The sequence below is a fragment of the Pieris rapae genome, chromosome 7 (genome assembly GCF_905147795.1).
Source record: "Pieris rapae chromosome 7, ilPieRapa1.1, whole genome shotgun sequence".
Lineage (NCBI taxonomy): Eukaryota > Metazoa > Arthropoda > Insecta > Lepidoptera > Pieridae > Pieris > Pieris rapae.
This window is the reverse complement of record NC_059515.1, coordinates 1,752,140-1,778,278: the sequence shown is the minus strand read 5'-3', so window position 1 is coordinate 1,778,278 and position 26,139 is coordinate 1,752,140. Positions and strand designations below refer to the sequence as shown.

The 26,139-nt window shown below is 32.5% G+C and overlaps 1 protein-coding gene across 6 annotated transcripts in view; it reads right to left on the bottom strand.

Annotated features, from left to right (window-relative positions):
- Positions 1 to 22,748, bottom strand: part of LOC110994621 (potassium voltage-gated channel subfamily H member 8) — a 68,793-nt gene extending 46,045 nt beyond the window's left edge. For all 6 annotated transcript variants that reach the window (XM_022261388.2, XM_022261389.2, XM_022261391.2 and 3 more), the window contains exon 1: positions 22,605 to 22,748. The gene's annotated coding sequence lies outside the window, so the exon portion shown is untranslated. The remainder of the gene's footprint in view (positions 1 to 22,604) is intronic.
- Positions 22,749 to 26,139: the final 3,391 nt, after the last annotated feature.

Here is a 26,139-nt window from a genome sequence, read left to right as displayed (position 1 = left end):
TGTATGCTGTCTAAAACAAAGTTAACCGTATTTTGGAAACTATAATAATAATAACACTTTGTATACATCACAATAACACAAGTTGTAGAAATAAGAGTAATTAAATGAAGACAAAGGATGTAAATGGTACTTAGGGCTTGAAGCAGTTTCTTTTCTAATTAAACATAATATTATAAACATTTAAAAAATATCAAAGATCTGTTGATTGCTATCGTTTGCTTCTGTAGATTTAGTCTGCGAAGAAAATTTATCATACTATGCGCAACCTTTAACTTGTAAGAACTCTGTGTGGTTTTAGAACGCTCACAGCGTTACCTCATTGATAATTGTATATGCTCAAAAAGAGCATAGAATCATAATGTACCGTGCTTCCATGCCATATAAATTTCTTGTCCAATTATTAAATAAATTACATATATATAAAAGGATTTGGCTAAGATGAATGGTGTAAGCCTCAAAATTCTGCTTACGTCCAAACAAATGATGATATCGTTTATTTTTCCTTGACTTTTCGCAACAGCCGGCTTGTCTCAATTCAAGAACACATAATCTTCTCAACTTTACTGGATACACGTTTGATCTGATTTATTGAGTTTGGCTACAATTCGCAGATTTCAAATACCTTAGGTTTATCAGACGTACTCAGAATTTTTCCATATGTTGACAAATGTTTCACATAGTTGTGTAGATTATACTAAAAGTTTAGGAGTAATACTTTCAGTATAAAACAATAGACTATAATGGTAGTAATAATAAAGCCTGTTTATTTAGATATGTTATATACATCTGACTTCTAACAATTTCCTAACTTAACTCAGTACCAATATCTTCAACGCCGGTAAAGGCTCCAGCTATTTCCAAATATGTATATCTATCCATGGCTTTCTTTCTCCATTCGCTTCCTGCTAATGCTTCTATATTCAATCCACCTTTTTTAGGGCGCTCTCTTCTCATACCCCTCAGTTCTTTCCAACAATAGATGGCTATATGTGCATTAAGCTTTATTATGCGATAATTGTATGTAAAGTCCTGAGTTCTCGACGTTCGAGCATGTCGTAAATGCTATTGTTAAGAAGACAAAAGCATAAAATATTCTTAAAATAATCTGATTACAGCAGTTGAATTAAATTGTATTATCAAAAGCATACATGTGTCTTTTTTCAACATACCGGAAATACCGGATAGTAGAAATAGTAATATTAATTAAAAATTATTTATTTATTTATCCTTTATTGCCTTATACAAAAACACACATAACAAAAATAAAAAAAAAATAAACAGTTACAAAAGATATAAGGAAAAGGGCGGCCTTATCGCTTACAAGCGATTTCTTACAGGCAACCCTAATGAGAAACAACGTTAAAGAAACACCATCAGAAGGTAGAAGTACAAAAAATAAAAAACAATTAACAAAAGAAACAAAAAAAACTAAAACCTTAAAAACAAGCGTTACTATAACTAATTGAATATAATAAAACAAAATCAAAGAAAAAATAGCAATAATAATAAAGTAAAATAATTATAGACAAAAATTTAAAAGCCAATAAAAAGGTTAACCTATAAAAATAAATATATATAAGCAGAACTAATTACGAGGTAAAAAGAAAAAAATTAATAAATAGAAAAAGACAAATTCAATTTGTTTGGCAGCGACTTTTGCCTCGCTGTATTCCGATCCTTATTGGTTGAACAAGGAAAGGACCAGCTCTGGTGTCACCGGTACTATCTACCTGGCGCAATCTCCAATTTTTATTTAGCACTTGTGCATTTGAGCCCTACGGCCCAAGAGTACTCCAAAGGTAATAAAATAAGTACAAACAGTACTTAAGTAACGGTGCAGGAGTATTCAAATTATGAATGAGAGGTAATCTAAAGATTCCAAGGTATTTTGTTAGATTTGTGGTTTCAAACATTTTGAATTCATTACCCTCTAATGAGATATAAATCTAATCCTATAAACATAAATTAAATATTAAATTTCAAAAAGCGAAATTACACTTTAAGCTACAAATTTTCAATTAATGCTGTCGGTTTAGCATCGGGATTTTCATTAGCAGTCGCTATAAATCTACTTGTATAATTAAGCTCTATTTAAGGTGACCCATAAACTGGGCGTTAGATGCCTGCAGCCTTTCTACCTTCTCGTAAACTTTTTATGTTTCATAAATGCGCGGGTTATAAATATGAATTAATGGCTTTCCGAGGTCTCTCCCCTTTTGTAAGGCGCGTTATGTGTTCGCAATGAGATGTGCCTGCCGGTTGGGTGCACAACTATAAAAATGCATTTCAATCTGAGGGAAATGGCACATGCTTTTGTTGTTCAAGAGAAATAACTCCGATATGAGTATTGGAAAAATGCGGTGCTCATTAAAGTGTGTCACGTATTAATCATGTTATATCAACCGGTGTTATCTGACTACTGGCTAAAACACCATCAAAACCGGTTGGTGCGAAAAACATCAATGATGATATTAACGGATCTGAATGATCCGATCACGTTAGTTAAAATTAAAATTCACCCGCGAGCCAAATCCATTTTAGATTAGAGTAAAGCACCAGGAAAGGCGAGGTTCCTTATTACGTTTTTCGCTCACGCCAGTGAACATCCATCCTACCCTAATATAACTCTTAGCTACACTTTAAGTTCACACACCCTTTCACACACTCAAACAATCACACATATTTAATGTCTTATAAGACTTGTGTTTGAATATATCATTAAACCCACCTTTAAAAAAAAACAGTTTTAAACAATATGTACGTGGGTAAAACTGAAAATATTTAGAAGGCCATTGCTAATGAAAACTTTTTGAATTTCAATTTTAGAACTTTGGCAACCTAATGTACCTACCTAATGAATCGGCGGCAAATTTAAAACTCTTATTACACGTGAAAATAAACCTTACGCGAGAAAATTTCAGGTACCACTGACCCATTCTTATCTCGTTAGCAGTAACCGACAACATAAGAACTTCCTAGTGTATAGCAATATATTTTTTTCGTCATAACCTGTCATGAATAAAGTTTTTATTATTATATTGCCTGGCCTTTACTTACAACAATTCCATCTTAGTTAATTAGAGTTTAATCTATAAACTAAATGGCACAGCAAAATGATCCGATTAGGCTAATTTTTGGGTGTTCGTCCTGCGGTGGGATGCCATTTGTGGGACAAATTCTCCGTTATTTAGATCTCAGTTATAATCGGTACCATTCGGATTTGAACCGTTCACGAGAACGACCCATAACTATTGCCCCTAATTATTCTGAATTTACACTCGTAGTTATTCAATAAAGAGCGTAGGTATAATAATATTCGGCAAACTATTTTTTTTTATTAACAGCATCTCCTTCGACAAAGACTTCTCCTCAATGCCTATCTTAGATCTAAAGTAGAGTATGCTTCACAAGTAACCAAATATATGTCGTCAAACGTCTCCTGTATAAAGCTTACTGAAGCCTACCTGACTACTCAAGATGCAAGAATTACCGAATTCTTCTTCTCTCAGTTAGGCGTGAATTTATCTACAGGTAAAATTGACTGTCCTGAGTTACAAAAAGGTGTGTCGATATTAAAAAATATATCTATTTTATACACCTACAGTCAATAGCAATTATAGAGGCAACAGCTTTATGGTTAGAGGGGCTGGTAAGTTTAACAATTTAACTTTTGATATTTACCAGTTTGCCTTAACTGTGATGTCAGCAAGAGAGCTCTGACAGCGGAATGAAAAGTGTATCATAAGTTTTAATAGGTGTATAAGTTCGATAAGTATTCCTTAGCAAATTTTTAGTTTGTTTATTACTTTCTTTGATAGATTTATATATCTAACTATCTATAGTTGGATTAAAATTATGGTATTGTTACCAATCATTTTAATTATGTAGTACTTAATTATATGTAAAGATTTGTATAATGGCGTTAAAAGAACTTTATATTTAGTATGTTGTTATAAGCTGTAAATTTTTCTCAATAAATAAAATTGAAATAAAGTAAAAGACACGCTATGTTTTTGGATTTTCCTCCCTTCTTGTCTACCTGCCTTTCTTTCGATTTGTTTCTTGAATACTTTTTTCTTACGACTTACAGAAATAAAGAGCGCGACAGTTTCTTCTATCTTCTCATATTTTGCGTTCATCTCCACTTAGTATGTTCTGTAAGCATCTATAAATTTAGTTTTGTCTTCCTTTTTGCTACTGTTTCACTTTTTACGATATTTTTGACAAATGTTGCTTGCTTGTATGCGGAACCATGCTACCGTACAAAATGTAATAAAAAATAAGAAAAGAGCTTACCAAATCTTGAAAGGCCGGCAACGCACTTGCGAGCCTTCTGGCAATGTGAGTGTATAGACACTAGTGTATAGGGCGGCGGTATCACTTAAAATCAGGTAAAGTGATACCACCTCCTGCCCGTTTGCCTCCTTTTATTTGAAAAAACATTGAATATTCTCTGAAACTTCTTATTGATCTTTAAGAGGAACACAAATGCAATAACCGTCCAACTTATTTAATAAGTTGCAGAAACTGAAATATTAAAAGTAATACTTACACAAATATTTTTCTCCGTTAACCTTAGGAGAGCTTTATTTCAGAGAAAATAATAAACGAAAGAATCTCGCATCAAATTCCATTTTGCATACCAGATATTGGACTTTTTTATATGAACTATTTATTAGTTTCCGGTAGTTGTTTTGGCTATTCAATATGAAGGAAAGCGGATGGAGTAAGGCCGATAATATTACTTACTAATATCAGTTTCTTAAGTTAATTGCCACTTTCATTTTTATCTTTTTTTTATAGAACAGGGGGCAATCGGGCAGGGGGCTCACCTGATGTTAAGTGATACCGCCGCCCAATGACACTCGATGACAGAGGGCTCGCGAGTGCGTTGCCGGCCTTTTAAGAATAGGTACGCTGTTTTCTTGAAGGACCTTAAGTCGAATTGGTTTGGAAATACTTCAGTTAGCAGCTGTTTGTTCTGTTCTGTTTCTGCCTTGTTTTGAAGAACCGTTCGACGACACAAGTCTGACTATACCTTTGTACTACCAACTTTGTTCTATACAACTTATCTTTGGTATCATACCTTTACTTTATAAAGAAGTTTTAAGTACTTCATTCATATAAAAAAGTGAACTATATATATACGTAAAACATTATTTATTTCCTACTCCGAAGAGACGAAGTTTTAATGATCGTCTGTATGACACGGCTTTATACAAGTCACACACACATGTAAGCCACCAAGCTCAATTTGGACGGATTTCATCAGATTGATTAATTGATTATAGTTTCATTTCCCTTTTTATTACCATATGATGTGAGAATAGAACTGTTTAATATCTTCTTAAGTGTATTATTAGTTACGTGTTCATGAGCATCTTCGAAATTCGAATTACTGATTATAAATAAGTAGGTCATTGGACCAGATGGTAATGTTTATTTATAACATAATATTATTGAAATTTATTTCTGTAATGAGTCATAAATTACGTTCTCAGGACTCGGTGTAAACCATTTAACGAAATGACAAATTTTGTGACGTTTTGCTCGTAAACTTGGTGTAAATTTAAGATTTAAATTTACGAAAATGTCATTGTAAAATTCTACGAGATTAGATTTAATAATGTAATAACAGATCGTAAAGTCTCGGTTTTATATTTTTACAATGTTTAATTAGTAAAACAAATTATAATATACTAAAGAAATAACGAATTATTTGCACGGCATTAAATAAAATGTACTAACGATTACATAGCAAACGTTTCAAATCTTAATATATATATGTATGGTATATGTTTTTAAATATAGAACATAGCATTTTCATTTGAAAACTGAGTACATTATAATTAAATACTTGAGATCCTAATATATTCGTTTTACGAAATAAATTATATGGAGGATTAAGTAGACTTCAAAGGTATTAAGAATTCAAATGACATATGAGTCAAATTTACGGCAACACAAGTTCTATAGAGGCTTCAATATTTGATTTTGTATTTTTTATATGATAAAGAAAACGATCGGCAAACGAGTCTAGGGAATAGTTAAAAGGCAGCTGCCGCAACCTATCGACATACATTATTACGTAATCTTTTATTATTTAATCAATCGTTTAGTTATAGGCTCATCAGAGCCTATACCATGACCAAAAATAATAAAATTTATTTAAATACTAGCTGACCTGGCAAACGTCGTCTTGCCAGGTCAGCTAGTAATTTATAAAACTACTACCTTTAACTCAGCGCCATCTGTTAGAATTGTATCAAATAATAAACAAATGTTAATGTTATCGTAATTTTAGTAAGGATGCCTATTTTTTTGAAAATGAAATATAGCCTATGTCACTCAGGAATGATGTAGCTTTCCAACAGTGAAAGAATTTTTCAAATCTGCCAAGTAGTTTCGGAGCCTATTCAATTCATACAAACAAACAAACAAAAAATCAAACCTTTCGTCTTTATAATATTAGTATAGATAAAAGACTCAATCAGTTTGATACGTTAAACAATTATTGTATTGGTATCTTTATTCGTTTGTACTTTATACAATAAATAAGTTAACATATACTGTTTTCATACTATATATAACGCTTCTAGTAATGTTTTACATATATATGACAAAGCTCAGCTCTTAACTATAAAAATAATCTATATTCTACTCGCCACTTATCAGTTGATAAAATATACTATTATCTATTTATATGACGCAATGTACCAAGGCTATATATTATACACAGACTTTTCTTAATTCTTCTCTATAGAAAGCCAAACCTGAATTAGACAGTTTGGTTACTTAACACTAAAGTTATACAAAACATCGAATAGTTGCTTTATTATTTATTTACATTAATTCAAACACAGGGTTGCCGAAAATTTAAATAACCTTCAATGTGAAGTGTTAATTTTTGGAATCATTATCGTATTGCTCTAACGGCGTGCGCCAACCCTGTGTGTTTGTGTAGACCATATTTCTGTCTATGTGTGCAAATGACGCTTGCTCATATGGTGAAGGAAAACATGAAAATGAAATAAAGAAAATCGTTTAAGGTCTAAGATAGTGTTATAATTAGATACAAATCATGGCATGCAAAATCATATTAATTATATAATGTTATACAATACAAACATTAACATATTGTAATAATAATATAGGTAAGTTTAGTTATTTAGGATTGATATAAAACTTTTGATCTAGATACTCGCCTACGCTATAAAAGCACCTTGCCTTTAAAATTTAATCGCCTTCCCCTTGAAAACATTACGGGTCAGTGATCTATAACTTGGGAAGGTGATTAAATAATAGTCATGGCGTAACAATTTTTTGCATACATCGTAGTGCAGCAAGTACGTAAGGTTTCTAAGTAAGTAAGGTACCCACAGCCGTGAATCGTGAAAATATTTTGGTAGTAGTTAGTTGGTATGTTAAGTGATACCGCCGCCCATAGACACTGAATGCCGGAGGGCTTGCGAGTGAGTTGCCAGCCTTTTAAGAATTGGTACGCTCTTTTCTACATAGGATTTCAAAGTTGAATTGGTTTGGAATTGGTCTTTAAAAAACGACGGAAATTTTTAGGCACTCACTTGCTAGTCATTAAAAGCAAAATTATAATTTAAAGAAAAATTATTAAGATTTTTTTTAGATCACTTTCGTAAGCTCATGTTATAAAGACCTCCTGCCCGTTTGCCCCCTGTTCTAAAAAAAAACCTATAGAAAGTACTAACGGAGACATAAATTCGCGGCCGTCAAACATCTGAACAGTGTTCATTAGAAGTATAACTATTTAACTATTTGATCTATTATAGTTTAATTATTAAATTATTTATTAAATTATTGCTTAACTGGTGCCCAAGGTACAGCAAACGCAGAAGAGGGAGACAATTCAGAAGGTGGATTGACATTAAAGAAACAGCAGGTGGTACATAGCAGAGAGTGGCACAGTGCAGAGAGGAACGGCGGGATTTGGAGAAGGCCTTTGCCAAAAAAGGGCACACAGATGCACCAGAATTGGATTAAAATGGAAATTTGATAAATGTATATAAAATATATAATGTAAAATGTATCTGAATAAAGGCTATTAATATTATTAGTTTAAATAAAAACACATAATATGATACAATGACGGTTACAATTTTTAAGAACCCAGTTTTCTTAAGTTTAATATAAGGAAGATTTATTTATTTATTCACAAAATATTAACACTATCCTTACAAGTGGGTACTAAGCCAATAGGATAATATCAAAACATGTATACCCGCGTACCCTTACTGGGTCAGAGGGAAGCGATTTTTTATTTTTTAAATAAATTCAACAGTTTACATTATCTGCATAAAAGATATAGATCGTATATATCTTTTTATGTTCGGAGAGTGAGTACACAGCAACGATGTTGTGTATCTTAGATATTTTTTATATCATTTTTTTCACATAAATTTTGTGAATATATTAATATCTTTTTACATAACTTAAGAAAACTTACTTGTTCTTAAACATTATGTAACAATGTTAGTAGCGTCGGAGACGTACATAATATATACTGTTTAATTAATTTAAAAATATAAAATCGCTTCCCTCTGACCCAGTATACGCGCGTTCACTTGCTGAATAAACTTCAAATGAAAAGTATTGAAGTGATTCGGTATAAAAAGTTTTCATTTATTTAGTTTCGGTATTCAGTTGAATAGCTTGTACTCCGGCGGGTGAATAAAAGTTACTTTCAGTAATAAGGAACTCGTTGAGTTATCATGCGAAATACGTAACATTTTGCAATGCTACCCCATAGAGAATGTTCCACTTTTCCGAAATAAAAACAACTGAGTAACTTTTCCAATTTTCTCTCCATAAAATCCTTTCCCAGAGATCAAGGAATACATTAATAAATACTCCTATTGCTACAGACGCTTCGAGTTTTGTGCTTAACAATATTTTGCTAATTGGTATAATACATTTCTGTTAGGTTTTAAGTACATTCAAGTCATGTTAGAATCAAAGGCTTATGTGATTTCAAGTCGGCATAAGATCGCACACAGAAGGTGACAGGATTCTGAGTTAATACCGTACGAAACAAGGCATCGTGAATATCAAAGGTTTTAGCTATTCATAGCATAATTTGATTATAAAATCTTGCGAAGGGCTTGGAAATGAAAATATTAAGGTGTCATTGAACCAACGAGAAAAATGCGCTACTTTTATAATCGTTTTGCTTGTATACGATTTATAGATTGTCCAAATAAAGCTAAAATAAACAACGAAATATTTCGCTTTGCGTATGTCATGAGAAAATAAATAATTTACGATTTGTCAATCAAACTGAAGCAGATTCAGAGATTGAACTTAAATTGGAACTTGAGTAGGTGCCGTCTTGTAATGGTTAAAATTCTTCGTGCGTTGTATTCTTTTAAAATAACTGTTTTGTTTTATGTTGAAAAAGTTTGGAGTATTCGAAAGTCGCTAACCTACTTTCAATTTTTAAAACCTATTGTTGTAATAAAAAATCGTAATTCTAGAGGAGCTGATGAATGAATGTAATTTGTAAAATTTAAGCTGACCGTATGATATATGTATACGCATATAGTAAGCATTAGATAATATATTAATAATCTTTATAATATCAATTTGTAATTATAATATCTAATTGAAATTATAATTACAAATTGAATTTTTCCAATATTTATAAATTCCAATATTCTGGGTTCGATGTCCGATAAAACAATAATTTATTCGGGTTGATCGCTTACTTGCCGTTAAAGCTAGCGGGTATCATTGTTGAGTTACGGGAGTTCATACTATGGATAGATGTTTTAACTTTTGGCTTTCAGTGTACTTTAAATTACCACAGTATTTATAGGAAAGAAAAATATTTTTTTAAAACCTTTGACTTATAAGCGTTATTACGTATTTCCTGTAATATTATCATTTCAATTATCTTAAAGCTGCGTCAATAAGTACAAAATGTATTTGAAATTCATGTATATGACTCCAGGCGTAAGTTATCTTGCGAGTATCAAGTAGAAACTTCGCGAACAATTAAATAAATATTTTTTGTATAGCATTCATCGTTGTTTGCATTATTTTATCTTTATTGTCGTGTTTTATAACTAACAAACAGAAAAGTAAATGTATCCGCAGAAAAACAACTTAAATGAAGATGATTATTTAAATATCTCTTTTTTATTAATTATTGTCAACCTTGTAATGTAGCTTTTATATAAAAATTGTGACTCATTAACCATTGGATTAGCTTTTACATTTTTGTTTAAATTATTATAATTATTTTATTTGTATTTAAATTTTACATTATTTTAGTGTCACATATTTTTTATACCCTTTTTGTGAACAATAAAAAGCCTGGTAATGGTAGCCTGGATGCCATTGCCTGTTAGCGATAAGGCCGATCGTTTCCTTATAACTTTATTAACATGCTTTTTATATGTACGGTAGCCATACAGATGACAGATGGTTAAAAACGGTAACCGAATGCACTGGTCCAAAAGGAAAAAGAATCAAAGACAGGCCAAATAAGGCGATGGGCTCACGAGCTCGAAAGCGTAGCTGGAAAAAATTGGATGACGACGGCAAAAAAAAATTCTATATATATTTTTGTAGGCTTCATATTATTATGACTAAATAGTCAGTGCTAATCAATAATTGTTTCTCTGTTAAAATTATATCTAAAAGATTTTCAACACCATAACGTTGTTTTTAAATAACTGTAACAAAAGATAAAAATCGTATAAAGGCTTAAAAACAAATACATAAAAACAATTAAAAAAAATTGCTACTATGAAATTGATGTCATGAAGTATTGCGGGAATCAATACAAACAATTCGTTGGGATTTCAATCATGCATTTCATTTACGTTAACTAACATTGACAGGACTAAAACATATTATAGTCTGTGATTGATTTCGCTTTGTATACGTGAATATATATTCTATATTTCATATATTTCGACTGCATATGTATTATAAATAGTAATAAAATAAAAGCGAGCTCACAGCATTACCGGATGTAATCTTGGGGAAAACTTTTTCGAGTTTCGACACAGAAGACAGGCTATCCGAAATAGAGAATATAAATTATTGTTTATTTTGTCCCACATATAAAACTTATTCAGAAGATTCATAGTGAAAAATATGCCAATACGTTATCTCTACTTCACATTCAATTGCTTCAGTTGAAATATATTTTAATATTGATTTTTTTTAATTAACACAGCGGGCAAAAGTGGAATGCGTTTACTTCGGCTTGGATATAAAATATTAGATGCTGTTGCTTTTCCATTGCATTCGTATTTTGCTAAACTCGCACTAGATTTTAGAAAAAATAAAATGCAATGACCATTTTAGTTTATGATTCTAAATTCAAATTTGACATTCTTCCCATAGTCACACTCACGAATACGCCAGTATATTTTAGTGATAAATCAATCAGCTCATGTCGATTTACAAAAACACATAGCTACTAATAGAATCTGTTTAAAAACTAACGAGCAACATCTGTTTAAAGCCACAGAGACGAGATCAGGGTTTACCTACATTCTACTTTATTACGATCGGAAATTATGCGGCCGTGTTTACGTGAACGACAAGTTTTCGTCGTCAAAAACATCGATTTGTATTCGTACGTCGAATACAAATCGATGTTTTTGTGAACTCAAAATGGATAATGTAAATATAAAAAAATAAAATTTGATGTTTTTGAAACTAATCCAGCAAACAAACTAAACACGCGTAACAAGTTGGTACACAGCGGTGAATAAACCTATAAACATACAGTATGTTGACAGACAAATGATAAGATGATTAAACAGTGTCATTTCGGTCTGGCACAGCTCCAATTATTTTTACACTTTTATTTGCACTTAAATCATGCAGGGTTAACGGCGCGTGACACAGAATATTTAAAATAACCTGCCATAACAATGCTATATTTACGACAGGTGGCTGTTGATGAGTAAATAATGATGTTAATAAAAAACATTGCCCGTCAGCTGCGTAATATAATGAATTTTTAAAAGAACTTTAAAACAATGTAATCAGTTTGTATTGTATAATAATTGAGTTTGCAAGTCTGCTTAATTCCATAAGTGGATGTATTTATTTATCTTTTTTTTTTGTTTCTAAGTTCAATTATTTTCTCTGCATCCAATATACAACATTTAGTTATTTGATTCAATTAATAATAATTTGTCAGAACGCCTTTATTATTTTTCTGTTTACGTCTATAATTTGTTTTATATAAAACAAAATAATAATAATAGAGAGCTATGTCTAATGACACTTATCGTTACAAATATTCATAAATTTCACGAGAACTGAAGCATGTGCGTACTCAACACCACTCGTACGTGAAGGAAAACTTTGTGAGGAAACCGGCATGCTTGACCAAATGGCCAAAGAAACGACGGTTGTGTCAGGTTACAGGTACCGAAGGTTGATTACTTGCCTATTAGAAATCATCACGGAAAAGACAAAGACATGTGCTCAGTCTAAAACTTTCCTAACTATAACCAAAGAACGTGTTTCCAGCAGGTTGGTGCAACGTCACTGCTACGAGTTTGTGAAATTTTCTCAGCCAAATTGATCTATTGGAGAGGTGACATACAGTTCTTGACATGGCTCATTGGCCTCCACGCAGTCCTGATTTAAGCCCTATGGATTTTTTCTTACGGGGTTATCTTAAATCTAAATTCTACGTCAATAAGCCGACTTCCCTGGCGCTATTGAAAGGAATCCGTCACGAAATGGCAGCCATCACTGAGTCCACCTGCCGAGCCGTCCTAATTAATTTTATTGTTCGATTAAATGATTCTACATTTGAACGGTATTATTTTTAAGAAATAAATTCCCAAAAAGGTGTACTTTAATAATGAATAACACATTTTTGATTAAAAAGTACTAGGTAAGTAGCTAAGTAGGAATCAATCCAACTTTCATCTTTTGATAGTTTTCGAGTTATTTGGCGCTTTTCTGAAGTGGATGTTATAACATAGGTGTGTTCTGAATGTCAGCGTAGTGTCTTCTACTGTTGAATGATTGCTGATTTCTTTGCAATAATATCATCCATGTAACTGGATATTCGTTTTCCAAAATGTCGTTTATATATACCGAGATCAGTGATCGCAATACGAAAAAAGTTTTTGTAGTATAGCATACCTTGGAAAGGACCAAGGGAAAGGAGAAGGACCAGCAAAAAAAATGGTGGATAGAAGAAATACGTGCGTTAGTAGGAGAGCTTTACCTGTAAAAGGGTTCCAATCAATTGTGCAGAAGCATAAGACTATATTATAACTGTATATTCAAAAGAAAGATTGGATAAAATCGTGTAAATTTAATATAGGATACCTAACTGAAAACTTTGGACACCTTTTGAAGCTATTTACTTTTCTAGAATATATATACATTCGTGATACAGACGAACCATTCTCAAAGCCCTTTAATTTTATGAAGCTTAACAAAAGCCTATATGGACCTTACATGTTTGTTTCATAAATGAATTACGTTCAATACGACGCTTGCGAGTAATCCAATAATGGAACAAATAAGTGAAAGTCAAGGTAATAAAACCTATTTCATGTCCAATTATCTCTAGAAAATGTCATTTTCTTAATTACGTATAAATAATAAGGAAAAAGTAAAAAACATAAGATAATATTTCTTTTTCATATTAAAAGGGTCCCAAGGGTTGATTAGCTGGAAGTTGTAGCTAGGAAGTTGGTTAGCTCCAGAGAAATTCAAAGTCAACTTGGACCTGGCAGCGAAGCATCATTTTAGAGGCGCAGGATGCTAGAATGACTTGAAGCGAAATTAAGAACCAGTCAAATTGGCCAAGTCAAACCTAGTTTTTTACATTGGATATCTTCCTCTACAATACGAATATTTTTGCGTGGAATTGTATAATTTCTTTGGTTTTTTTAAGACGGGCAAAACTGTCGTTCAATGCCTTATGCAACCATGATTACGTCGTCGTAAAATCTTCTACGTTTTTTACAATACATTATAATAATTACTAAACCGTACTAGTTAAATTACTGGATAACTATGAACATGATTGAAGTTTAAAATTGTTATGGATTTAATTATGGAACATAGTAGATAGCTTATGTGAAACGTTAGTACTTTTAACACAGCGCCATCTGTTAAAATTGTATCAAATAATAAACAAATATTTGCAATAAAATAATATTTTGGGTATAAATTGAGATGTAAGCTATCCTATCTTTTAAGTTAGATCAAACTGCACACGGTATGCAAATTTGATTGATATCGGTTCGGTAGTTTAGGAGTCCATCGCGGAAATAAATAACGTGACACGTGTTATATTAAGATACATTTCACGAAGGAAATATTTAAATTCAAATTCCAAAATGTTTCTGTTGACATTAATTTTTTAATAAAATTGGAAAATGTTGATTTTTGGGTGGATATTGTATCAATTATTCAGGAGTGTACGTGGGTGGGCAATATGCCAAAATCTGGAAAATACAACTGGTCGCCTTGACTCATTCTTCATTAATTGGTTTGCTTCATGGGAATAAAATATGCGAAATGTCGATAAATGTGACGAGAATAGAAAAATCGATAGCTCGGTTTTACAGTTTTGTTATTGAAACGATTTATTCGGTTTTAGTGTGGAAAATTAATAAAAGTAGAAAATTTTATAGGCCAGGTTACGCTAGACAATGGTAATATGAAGAATGACTGCTAAAAGGCTAAAATTTCAGGTGATCGATGGTTAGGGCGTGTTGAGCAGTAATTTTTATGAAACAAACGGGCAGGCGACTCATCTGATGTAATTTGTTCTATTCTCAAGTTTATCAATCTTCTTCTACCGCATCCAGACTAGGGCAGTGATTGGTGGGACTATATAGCGTATACAGTAATTAGCCCTAAATAACCCTCCTGCATCTAGCAGTCTCGTCTTAGTAATATAAACCCATTTCCCCACATTGTTGATAAATGAATTTTAATTATTAATTACTATAATATATTATGTTCTAAAAAAATTTACTTGAAATCTCAAAAGAAAACCTAGTAGGTAAGTAGGTATATTCGTTCCACTGCAGTGCTTCATCAATTTTGATCTTAGTATCTTCTAATACTTATAGGGACTCGTCCCGTTTAACTTAAGTATGGGTAAAAGTCCAATTATTGCCTCAATAATTGCCTGGTATTGATACTCTCAAACAAAGGACTTATTATCAGATAATAAATGGAATGAGTTCTTTATTAAATAACTGCATTTAACGCCACAAAAAATGCCAGCAACTTCTCAGTGTAAGAAGTTTTAATGTTGGTTTAAAAAATTAACTTGAATTCGCGCAGAAGATAAACTTAATAGTGTAATCACAACATGAAAATTAAGGGTGAAAGCGACCGGCAAAAACTTCGAACTGTCACCCATTAGTTGTAACTTGTAAACATATCAAAGAGCACTACATTATTCGAATTGTCAGACCTTGTCGAGTTCAGAAGGAGGGAAATTTCTTACGTCTCACTGTATTAGCACACAACACATCAAATCAAATTAGCAAATATCTGAATCTCCACATAGTAATTCAAAAGATCTTAAATGGCTAAGACATGACTGAGATAAGAATGAATGTGTTTTAAAAACTTACCTCGTCCAACTTTCTTGATTTATATTGAGCGTGCTATTGTCGACTTAGGCTTATCAAAAGTATTTCAATAAAACGAAAATAGCTTTAAATTCCTCCGCTCGCGTTCCCGCTGACTTCACAATAAAGCAATTTGTTTGTACTTCCCAGAGCTTAATCATTTTATGTAATATCGCCGTATCTTGGTTATCACGTTACTTAAAAGCAAAATCCCGCGTCGCCACAGATAAATGAATTACCCAAGTCTAATAATTGCTCACTAGTTATAGCTAGACCGAACGTGAGCTATAATTTATCTTCGAATATTAAATTTCTTGATATTATTCATACAATTTTGTGGTATATGTTTGTTAAATATAAGTTTATAGTCTGTGATAAAAATGGCGCCTAAAATTATAGTCAACTGTCAAATCAAGATTGTAAGGACTTAATTTAAAATAAGGAATTCAATTATTTAAATAATATAACTTAAATATAACAACTGTGCAAGTTTATTTTAATATTTTTATTTCATAAAAAATCCATGTATCTAGTGGCTCAGTGGTTCTTTAACCACTGACCCACTGTGTGTAACTGATCAGCATTTGAGATCCCTATTTCGTAAAGGATATTAGTATGCTTGAAAGGGTTTAAAGAAAAGCCACAATGGTCACTTAGGAGCAAATTACATAAGAAGCGTCTGAAAGCACTCCGTACTAATTTAGGAAGTAGGCGATTAAGAAGAAATCTAATTAAAACTAATAAAATCCTCACTGGCCACTGTTATGTTTCAGAATTTGAGAAGCATTTTACTAAGTGAAAATACATATTTGAGGAGTAGTTCTTTCAAATTCCATAAAGAAATTGAACCAAACCGATTAAATTGATTAGTTGCCGACTGGAATAGGCTTCCCGAAAGTGTTAGTGCACCCACTTTGAACTAATTAAAAAAATAGGTTGGATAGTTTCTCATAATCTCCAAATCGCGCAGTAAGCAATCGAGCAATAAGCTGCTAGCGAGCTTATTTACATAATAATAATGAAAAATAAAAACTTGGCGATTAAAGAGAGTGGCGACGAGTTTACTGCCAGTTCTTCTCTTCCGTTCTATGCCCTTGATTTGAGAACTGGCAGTAAATGTAAAATTAATTATATTTTTTAGCATTTAATGTATATTTCTTTTCTTTTTGACGTTCATAAGTGTACATTGTTTTACCTATATGAATAAATGATTCTTGACTTTTGACTTTTAATAATTCAATTTCTTGAAATTGTCTGTCAGCAGTACAAAAGTGGTTAAGCATCCACAGTGAATGATCACCGTTCTAATTTGCGGTTAGCAAACAGAACTAGATTGTACAAAGGGATTCGATAAATCTTGGCCCACGACTGTTTTGAATAGCGACTGAAAACATTTGTGAAATTCAGTTTGAGTTTACAATTGTTATTCTCTAAGGTGTTTTATACAATCCTTTAGAAACGCTGTGTTGATTTGTTTACATTGATTAAATAGGAAATTTTAGGCACAAATCTTGTATAGGTATATTAGAAAAAAATCTTTAGATTTGTGATGACGGCCAAACTCTATTGACACTGAACATTTATGGCCATCGACGCGGGAGTACTTTTTTTAACAGTGATAGGAGCATAACTTGACGTAAAAGATTTGAAAGATCATCCGGATCCGGCCTTTGTCGAAGTAGAAGAAGACGCCAACTTAGGTTATGGTAGGGAGCGCCTTTTAAGAATTGGTACTTATCTCGAATTGGTTCGGAAATACTTCAGTGGATAGTTGGATCCACATAGTGGATGGACGCCGAAGTCATACGACAGGTGCATAGACAAAGGAACTCTATTTCGATCATAGCGAATGAACCATAGAATTTATACCACTGAGAAATCGCGAGATTATATATATATTAACTATTTGTTTACAAGCCGCAATGTAGCATGCACAAAAATAAATATGTTACTCCTATACATTTCATTATATATTTTTTAATGTTTGACACATGTGAAAGAGAATTTATATTCGTAGATTTGTCGATGATCGCTACAATTTATAAAGTTCAACGGAAGGCGAGGCGGAAATTGGTGTTATATTGTAAATTATAATTGAATGTAGTCCGAAGGAAATCGTTGATAAATACAGTGAAGATTGACTGACTTTGAAACAGTTGCTAAAAATATCAAATATTTAGTCTATCAGCGTCTTCTATACCTAGATGAAATCATATGGAACATTACATTTTTTTTCACCAATAACTTTGCGTTTGCGATTTGACTTCCGCATGTCAAAAACGTGTAGGAATTTAAATTAAAAAAAATAAAATGTTTGTTTTTTTTTATAGAACATAGGGCAAACGGGCAGGAGGCTCACCTTATGTTAAGTAATACCGCCGCCCATGGACACTCTCGATGCTAGAGGGCTTGTGAGTGTGTTGCCGGCCTTTTAAGAATTTGTACGCTCTTTTCTTGAAGGACCCTAAGTCGAATTGGTTCGGAAATACTTCATATATATTGTAGTCATATAATTACGTCGCATCGCTATCGCTGAATTCTTTTAGATAATTTTTGTTACTAATAAATAAATGTGTTTACTCTACAATTAACATTTAATAAAATACCTAGCTAATATGCTTAAAAGCATTATTCATGCACCTAATACAAAATCCCACAGCTAATTAATAAATCAGACAATAGTTTCAAAAGCGAATGTTTTGAAATAAATTAAACAGGGAACTCGTTATTTATCAAGTTTCATAATGTTCAAAGCGTTTATGTCTATTAAATATTGCGTATCATATATCTACTATCTATCTATACACTAACTCAGAAGTGTGTTAGAAATATTTTCTGCACTCCTTTGTTTTATCAGAGCTCTGCCGGTAAACACTTTATTTCTTAAACGTCTGATAATATGTACCATGTGGCCAGATTATAATTGATTTTTGAACAAATGTTGCCTTTAAGGAACAGTATACTAATGCAAAAATTTATTTTAATGAAATTTCTATTATCAATGAAAAAGAGACGGACCGAGGTTTGCAAAATTAAAAGTTGTTACATATTAGTATATCAAACTATTATTTTAATGATTTTTTTATTGAACTTTAGCTTCTCGAATTACAATAACAGTAATAAACAATTACTTACATATAAAATATCTATAATCTATGACTTCTGAGATAGTCAACTATTAAAGTCACAAAATCCACAAAAATTATGCTAGCCAAATTGATTTTCATTCTAAAGAGATCTTACTTAATAATTTGGCATGTCTCTTCACAAAAGTACCACAGACAGTGTAAGCTCACGCACAAATCTCAGTAACACACTCGGAAATACAGAGTATACATATTATACGCACACACCCAGTCACACCCTTATAGATTCACGCATATTTAAGGTCTTATACTACTCTGTGTCAAAAAAAGTATTTAAATTTTTATTATTATTTATTTTAAATCAAGTTACCCACAACACAGAGGCTTTATTATGTCACAATTTTGTAAACTAAAATCACACTATTCTGATAAATAGAAGAGGCGAATTCTATTTACTTTTAAATATATTTTATAAATATATAATATCAATGCACAAGTAGCATACATAAACATAACATCTTTTTTATAAACAAACTAGTAAAACACTTTTAACATTCCGATTTTCGTTATAAATCAAGATCCAACTCTTTAAAACTAGCTCGCAGCTGAGTCGAATTATTTGACGAATCAATTCATTAGACACGCACACAGATAAAAGCGAGGATTAGGAATATTTACCTCTATGTCTTCACAATGTAACTTTCAGCTTCACATTTTAAAAATAAATCTTAAAGCTTTCAAAGCCCGTGTAACAGAAAAGAGAAAAACTAATTTCAAATTCTCATCATAAATAATCTAGATAAAATAAAAGTATATGACCGTAAAGTCCATTGTAGCCTCAACAATTTTCCGCTCTTCAGATGTAGAAGAAAAGCTTGATTTACTATTCTAAGGCCTTCGTAAATATTTCTACACGACATGTAGTGTGATGTAAATAAATATTAACCAGTTTGTAATTGTGCCGAAAGTATTTATTTTTATTTGGGATTGTCTTAGTATACAAATATACGGCTATAAGTATGTATTTATTAACATAGTTTTTATGTAAATTCTTCGTAAAAGTATCAATTAGATGTTCAGTATATTTGTGAGTCATAGTTATTGAGACCGACACGACTCGAAGTAATAATTTATATTCAATAGGTTTTTTCAAAAGTAATCGTTAAAACCTGGCTGTTATACTAAAAATATAATATAATTTTATATTCTTTTAGAATAGGACATTAAAGACAACACAATGGAAGTGAACTCCCAGGAAAATAAGACTAGGCCAAGAAAAGGTGGGCCGATGACTTGATAGAAATAGCAGGAAAATACTGGCAGACTCCTGTCAAATAGAATCATCTGAAAAGGGTTGGAGTAGGCCCTAAGAGGGGTCGATAAGTCGAAAGGCGACTAACATTTAGCCATAAGTCAATACTTACAATATTTGAAATGGAAACATTAAACAAGATTTTATCATTTATTATTTTAGAATAGACTAAACGTATAGATAAGGTTTACAGGTGATGCTGTTCTGGCTATACATATACCCTTCGGAAGAGCTTTATCATCTCAGCCAATTACTTTCCGTTAGGAAGCTGTATGTCCTGAGTCTAATTTAAAAAAAACACACAGAGCGCTGTTATCGTCGGTCAGACCGTAAGGATTGACTTCGCCAGAAGAATATGCAAGCAGACTACATCTATAATAAATTAAATAGGCTGCTTAATAGCTACCTGTCTACAATATAAAAATAAGACTAAAGGACTGGCTTACGAACACACCCTATGAATCATCTGCTTCTGAGACCTAATATGTAATTACACACTTCATTCATTCACTCACTGACTCGCTTACACATTTGCACCCACACTTACTCATGCACTCAGGCGTGTTGATGACAGTTGAAAAATTACAAAACAAAATTAAATGAAATAAAATAAAAATTAAATTATACATAAACATATATTAAGGAAGTTATAATTAAGTTTATGGAAGAGCTGGGATGTTCCCATGTATAATCTTTTAAATTGTATTATCACTGTATGAAATCACTTTATGCAGAAATGTTAATTATGTAAGTCCTATAAGCTGCTTTAAGACATATTAAACAATTGTTATCTCAATGTATGACACGTTATCCCGTCAACCAACAACTGCGGCCTTGAAGGCTCAAAAGTCTAACATTTAGCTTATAACAATCACTTGTATGTATTTTACAACCTTGTGCAGATTATAATATATGCAAAATATTTAGTCAAAGTTGTCGATGCCTTTTACAATTAGTGAAGATAAAAAAAATATACATGTTGAGTTGTTTTGTAGCGTTTGGACCCCGGTGCCACATGCCACGGTGCGCCTAAAGAAGTTTCATTTCAAAAGGAACATTTTTGTTTTTGAAAATCCGGTGCCTCACAATTCATCCATAATATCTGCAACTTCCAATTGAAAGTATTGTATTGAAACGTGTAGGCGGAGGAATAATGTTTATGTTATTATTGGTCTCCGAATTTTCTTTTGAAGATTGAAACTATTAAAATATATCAATAGCATGGGCAAATATGCACGCGTATATTGTATGCACTCCCTGAGATAGCCCGAGGCCGGCAGCGGGGACAGGATCGATCTAGCGCAGCCTCTATCGGACAACAGTTCACCCCCGATCCCCTAATCACTTCACTTTATTGTCCAAACAACTATCAATCGAACGGTTTCCAATACTGTATTAAATGAATGTTTTTTACGATTAGATACAGGTATTTAAAAAGATTTCACGCTGCGGAATCATATGTTATCTGTATTGATCGGAGATAGCATCGATAATTCCCGCTTTCGATAAATTTACTTCAGTATAATCATTTGGGATTTGTTCAATTGCACGAACGTTTCGAGAATTCAAACATTGTTCTCAATTTTATATTGAGATTCGCAAATACTGATAATGGATATGAGTTTCAATTAATAACTCTCGTGTAAAAAATTAATCAGTTCTGTTGCATAATATCTTTAGATAGTGAACATTTTCAAGACATTTTACTTATTGAAATGTTTTCTTGGGTAAGATTCAGAGTCGACAATTAGTGCTAAATATGACTACGACTTATGTATGAATGTATTCAGACTCCAATAAACAAACTCTATTTGATTCCTTTATCATATATCTTAATAAAAGGTTGCCGGGTTAGTAAACAAGTTATTTAACCTTGGAGCAACTATTTTTATATTCTGATTGGACTCCCGGTGAACTTTTTTTAAATAATTATTTAAATATTTACTAAACAGAACTGTTAACGCTTGAGGCAGGTTTCTGAGTATGTGTGTTATCGTTACATAACAATTTTGCAATAATAAAAATAGATTACAATACAAAATAATTAAATGCGTAATGGTTTATTGTCTTTTCCGCCCTGTATATTCCTGCCCATATTTATTATATATATATATATTAGTAATATTATATAAATCAGTGTATAATAAAAATAGTCATATGAAGTTATTGAGGATGATGGTGTATTAGTAATAATAGTATAGTGTGCAGATTTTTTTTAAATTAGTAAACGAATGATCCAAAAATCTGCACTGTATAAAAACCTAATAGGTTTACTTTTTTTATATTTATTTATTTCGTCATGACTCAGATATTAAACTCCATACGAGCGTGATTCGAAATAGTAGAGAGAATTCACTCCTGTATTCTAAATACAATGTTAAATTTCCAAATGAGCAACTTACTAAAATGACCGAGCCTTTATCCACTAATTGAAAGGAAAAATTTACGATCCAAGCAACTTAAGACATATTTTGTAAAGACCTATTCAAATTACAGATTTTAATAGCTTAATACAAAAAGACCATTTTCATTCAATAATATCCTTTGTTATGATAATGCTTGTCATTATTCTACTAAAATGCATACCTTAAATGAATCCAAAAAGTTTCCAAAATTAGTTTAAAATTCACGTGTACATTAAATCACTTTCACGATCATTTTGATTGTAAAATACAAAGCTCACACGTGGTGCGTTCGTGCGTAGCACTACGGACGTGCAGCTACGCGCGGTGCGGGGCAAACACTGCTTGCCGCTACACTCGTAGGGGCGGAGGTAGGGCGGGCGGGCGCAACAGATACGCGACGCTACAGGTTCCCCGGGCCACCTTTGTCCCCCTCAACCCATGCTAAATGCGAATTTACATCCTCGTTATCGTTTCTAGAGGTACTAGTCATTATAAGACGCTCTAACAACTATCACACTTGTCTTAAATTATTATCTATCAACTTATTTGCCACTGCTAGAGGTTTTCCAGAAAGCTTATTTTAATAACCATAAACTAAGAAACTAAGATAAGAAATTTTTACATGTAATACATTTGCGTGTGTTCTTCTTACGTCTTTTATGTTATGTCTACTACAAACAAACACAAAATGTGCATTCAGGCAAAGTTTTATAAAGTCAATTTAATAAAAATAAGTTGAATGCTAAATTCATCAAATAAATAAAATATTTATAAATTAATATGTTAGTTTCCCTCTTTCTCTTTTTATTCTCACTCTAGGAAAATTTATTTAATGAAAAAAACTAGACTAGTATGACTTAATCGGGATAGTTGTAGGAGTAATATTTTTTCGTTTAAATACATAATAAATATGCATTAGCACTACAAGCTGAGGGAGAAGGTGAAATACACGTGTGAGGGCCAGACCTGGGGTCAAACGTTCAAGTCCCGATTGTATACCAATGGATTTTCTTTTGTGCATACAATAAACAAATTTTTCCAAGCTTTATTCTATGCCCAAGCTTTCATGGACAACTAGGAAGAAGGTACACATTGTTAGTGAACGTCTTAGTATCAGGCACAATCGTATTCTCTATACCTAGAGAAAATTATTAAAAAAATAGATTATTATTCACAGGTACTGTATATTTTAATAAAATTCTAACTTTTTGATCTCAGCTCTCACCTTATAATGGGATTTATAAAGCTTTGAAAACGTTTCACAAAAATGTGCTCAAATTGAAACAAAACAAATCATACAAAACAGTAGAACAAAGTGCATCTGTTGTTCAATAAAACGACCGTAAAATTGTAGGAGCAGGTGATTTTTGTGCGCCGTAAAATACGATCAACTATAACTTCCGTGTATATTTTCTGACAGGTGTTATTCGAGCTGACTTTGTTCGCGTGGTAAAGCGAAGTAAGATAAATATACGTATGGAGATAGCATTTCATCAACTTTAATAATGCTTTTTCAATAAAATTATAGTAATACATCCAATTATGATAAAGGATTAAGAGTTTGGCTCCTCATATAATATGAATTAGGGACGAATGTCAAATTCCCTTTGAATGATAGGATGTCGCGATATAAACGCATATTTCCAATTAAACTGTATCTGGTAAATCCTTAATTGCACGTGAGAAAGGATTTAACTACTCAGTCGAACGCTTGCCGCTTTCGGCAATGTCCTTATACGAGGGAAATAGTGCGCTGAGCAACACGCAGCTCGCGACGTAGGGTGTCTGAAAGCTTGAAGAACGATTCTTGTACCATAGAAAATGTAAAGAGGATTCTATGGAAATTTAATCACGAAAATTGAAACTAAAAGCCTGTTTCATAAATCTTATCACTACCCTGCTACATTTTTTAACTTTGATACTAAAAAGTTGGTTAAATGAAGTTTCGCAGCTCGCAAAGCAGGGATGGGTCACCAACTCTGCTTCGCAAGTTTTGGACCCGATCTTCTCTAGCTATTTGTAAAAGCGTCTGGCCCGGTCTGTGAACAATACTTGCTGTGTCAAGTGTCTTTACAAACCAACAATGGGCGTGAAAAGGCGGACGCTTGTCGGAAAGCGCGTATGGCTCTGCTGTTACCGCATCCCACCTAAGACGATTGTGGATGGCGCCTTGGGGTTTAAGGGGGAATGCACCAAGTCCCACGTAACCCTCCTGCACCAAGCAGCCTCGCCGCGATAGGCTATGTGAAATGCAATTCCCCAAGTAAAAAAAAAGCTCGCGTAGCCGATAATTTGTCAGCATATACTTTGTCTCTTAGAAAAAGAATACAAAAAATAAAGGACAGAAAATGGACTTTAAAGACTATATGGAAAGGACCAAAAGCAAAAAGGAGAAGACTAGAAAAAGGTAGATCGAAGATATAGAAGTGTTAGCAGGAAGCGAATGGAGAAAGAAAGCCACGGATAGAGAAATTTGTCCCATAGATAATATGTGGAAGATTTTCTTTGAAATTCCTCCGACCCTGGCAATTTTTTCTACCGTAAGTGGGTAAAATTAACTTGTTACACATCTCTCGATTCCTCAGTTTCATATCCTTCCGATACATTAAATTTGGTCAAATTGGGCTTTTCATGGAAAAGGGCAATTCATACGTTAACCCAGAGGAAACTAATTTCCGGTAAGCCGATGTGCCAGACCGGATAGAAGACCCGTTGGAAAATTTCAGCCACACGGCGATTTCAATTTTTCCTTGTTACTTGCAATACAAGTCTAAAATGGTAAATTCTATAATTAATTGTACAATACTTACCGACAATTTTCTTTCGAAGGCTTCTTAACTTTTCCTCAACCTAATTATACCCATTTCCTTGGTTTCATTCAACTTATTAAATGATATTGAATTTTCTTTACAATGCTTCATAAAATATCCAAGAAAAAAAATATTTAACTGGTTTCATTCTTTAATTGGTCTTGTTTACAATGTAAACGGAAAAATTATAGTTTTGCCGGGATTGAACTTAAGACTTGTAATATTTGTTTATATTACATTCTATATAATATTTACCTATATAATACAAACTCGTAAGTGTACCTATGTCAGATTTGGATGTCTGGGAGCCTACTAAATTAATTATTGAACAGACTACTACCATTACTACGACTACTATACTTGACTTACTGTCAAGAATTAGAGAAAAAATCTCTATGCCCTCGTTGGGCGTCCCGTTTGCCCCCCTAATTTATAAACAGAAAACTGAACAATCCAACATTTTTGTTGAAAGACTCCCGCTGATCACGAATGCTATACCACAATCAAACGTGGAGTTATATTTTTTTTTATAGAACAAGGGGCAAGCGGGCAGGAGGCTCACCTGATGTTAAGTGATACCGCCGCCCATGCATGCATATAAAATTTACTAGTCGTAAATTAAAATATTTTTTTTCCGAAGTCTGTTGGGGCCCCTCTTCTCACGGCTATGGTTAAACTGTCATATTCCTTAAAGACAGGACTCTTTGACAAGACATGTATTTTATAGACTCTATGGCATATTCCTGTTCACTATTATTTACTGCCAGTAATTTATCTGATCATATCTTAAAGCCTAAGGAAATAAATTAAACACCAATATAAGTTTAATAAATCTATTTAAAATCATAAACATCACAATTAAAGTTACAAACACGTAACTAACGCCTCTAATACACTACCACGAAT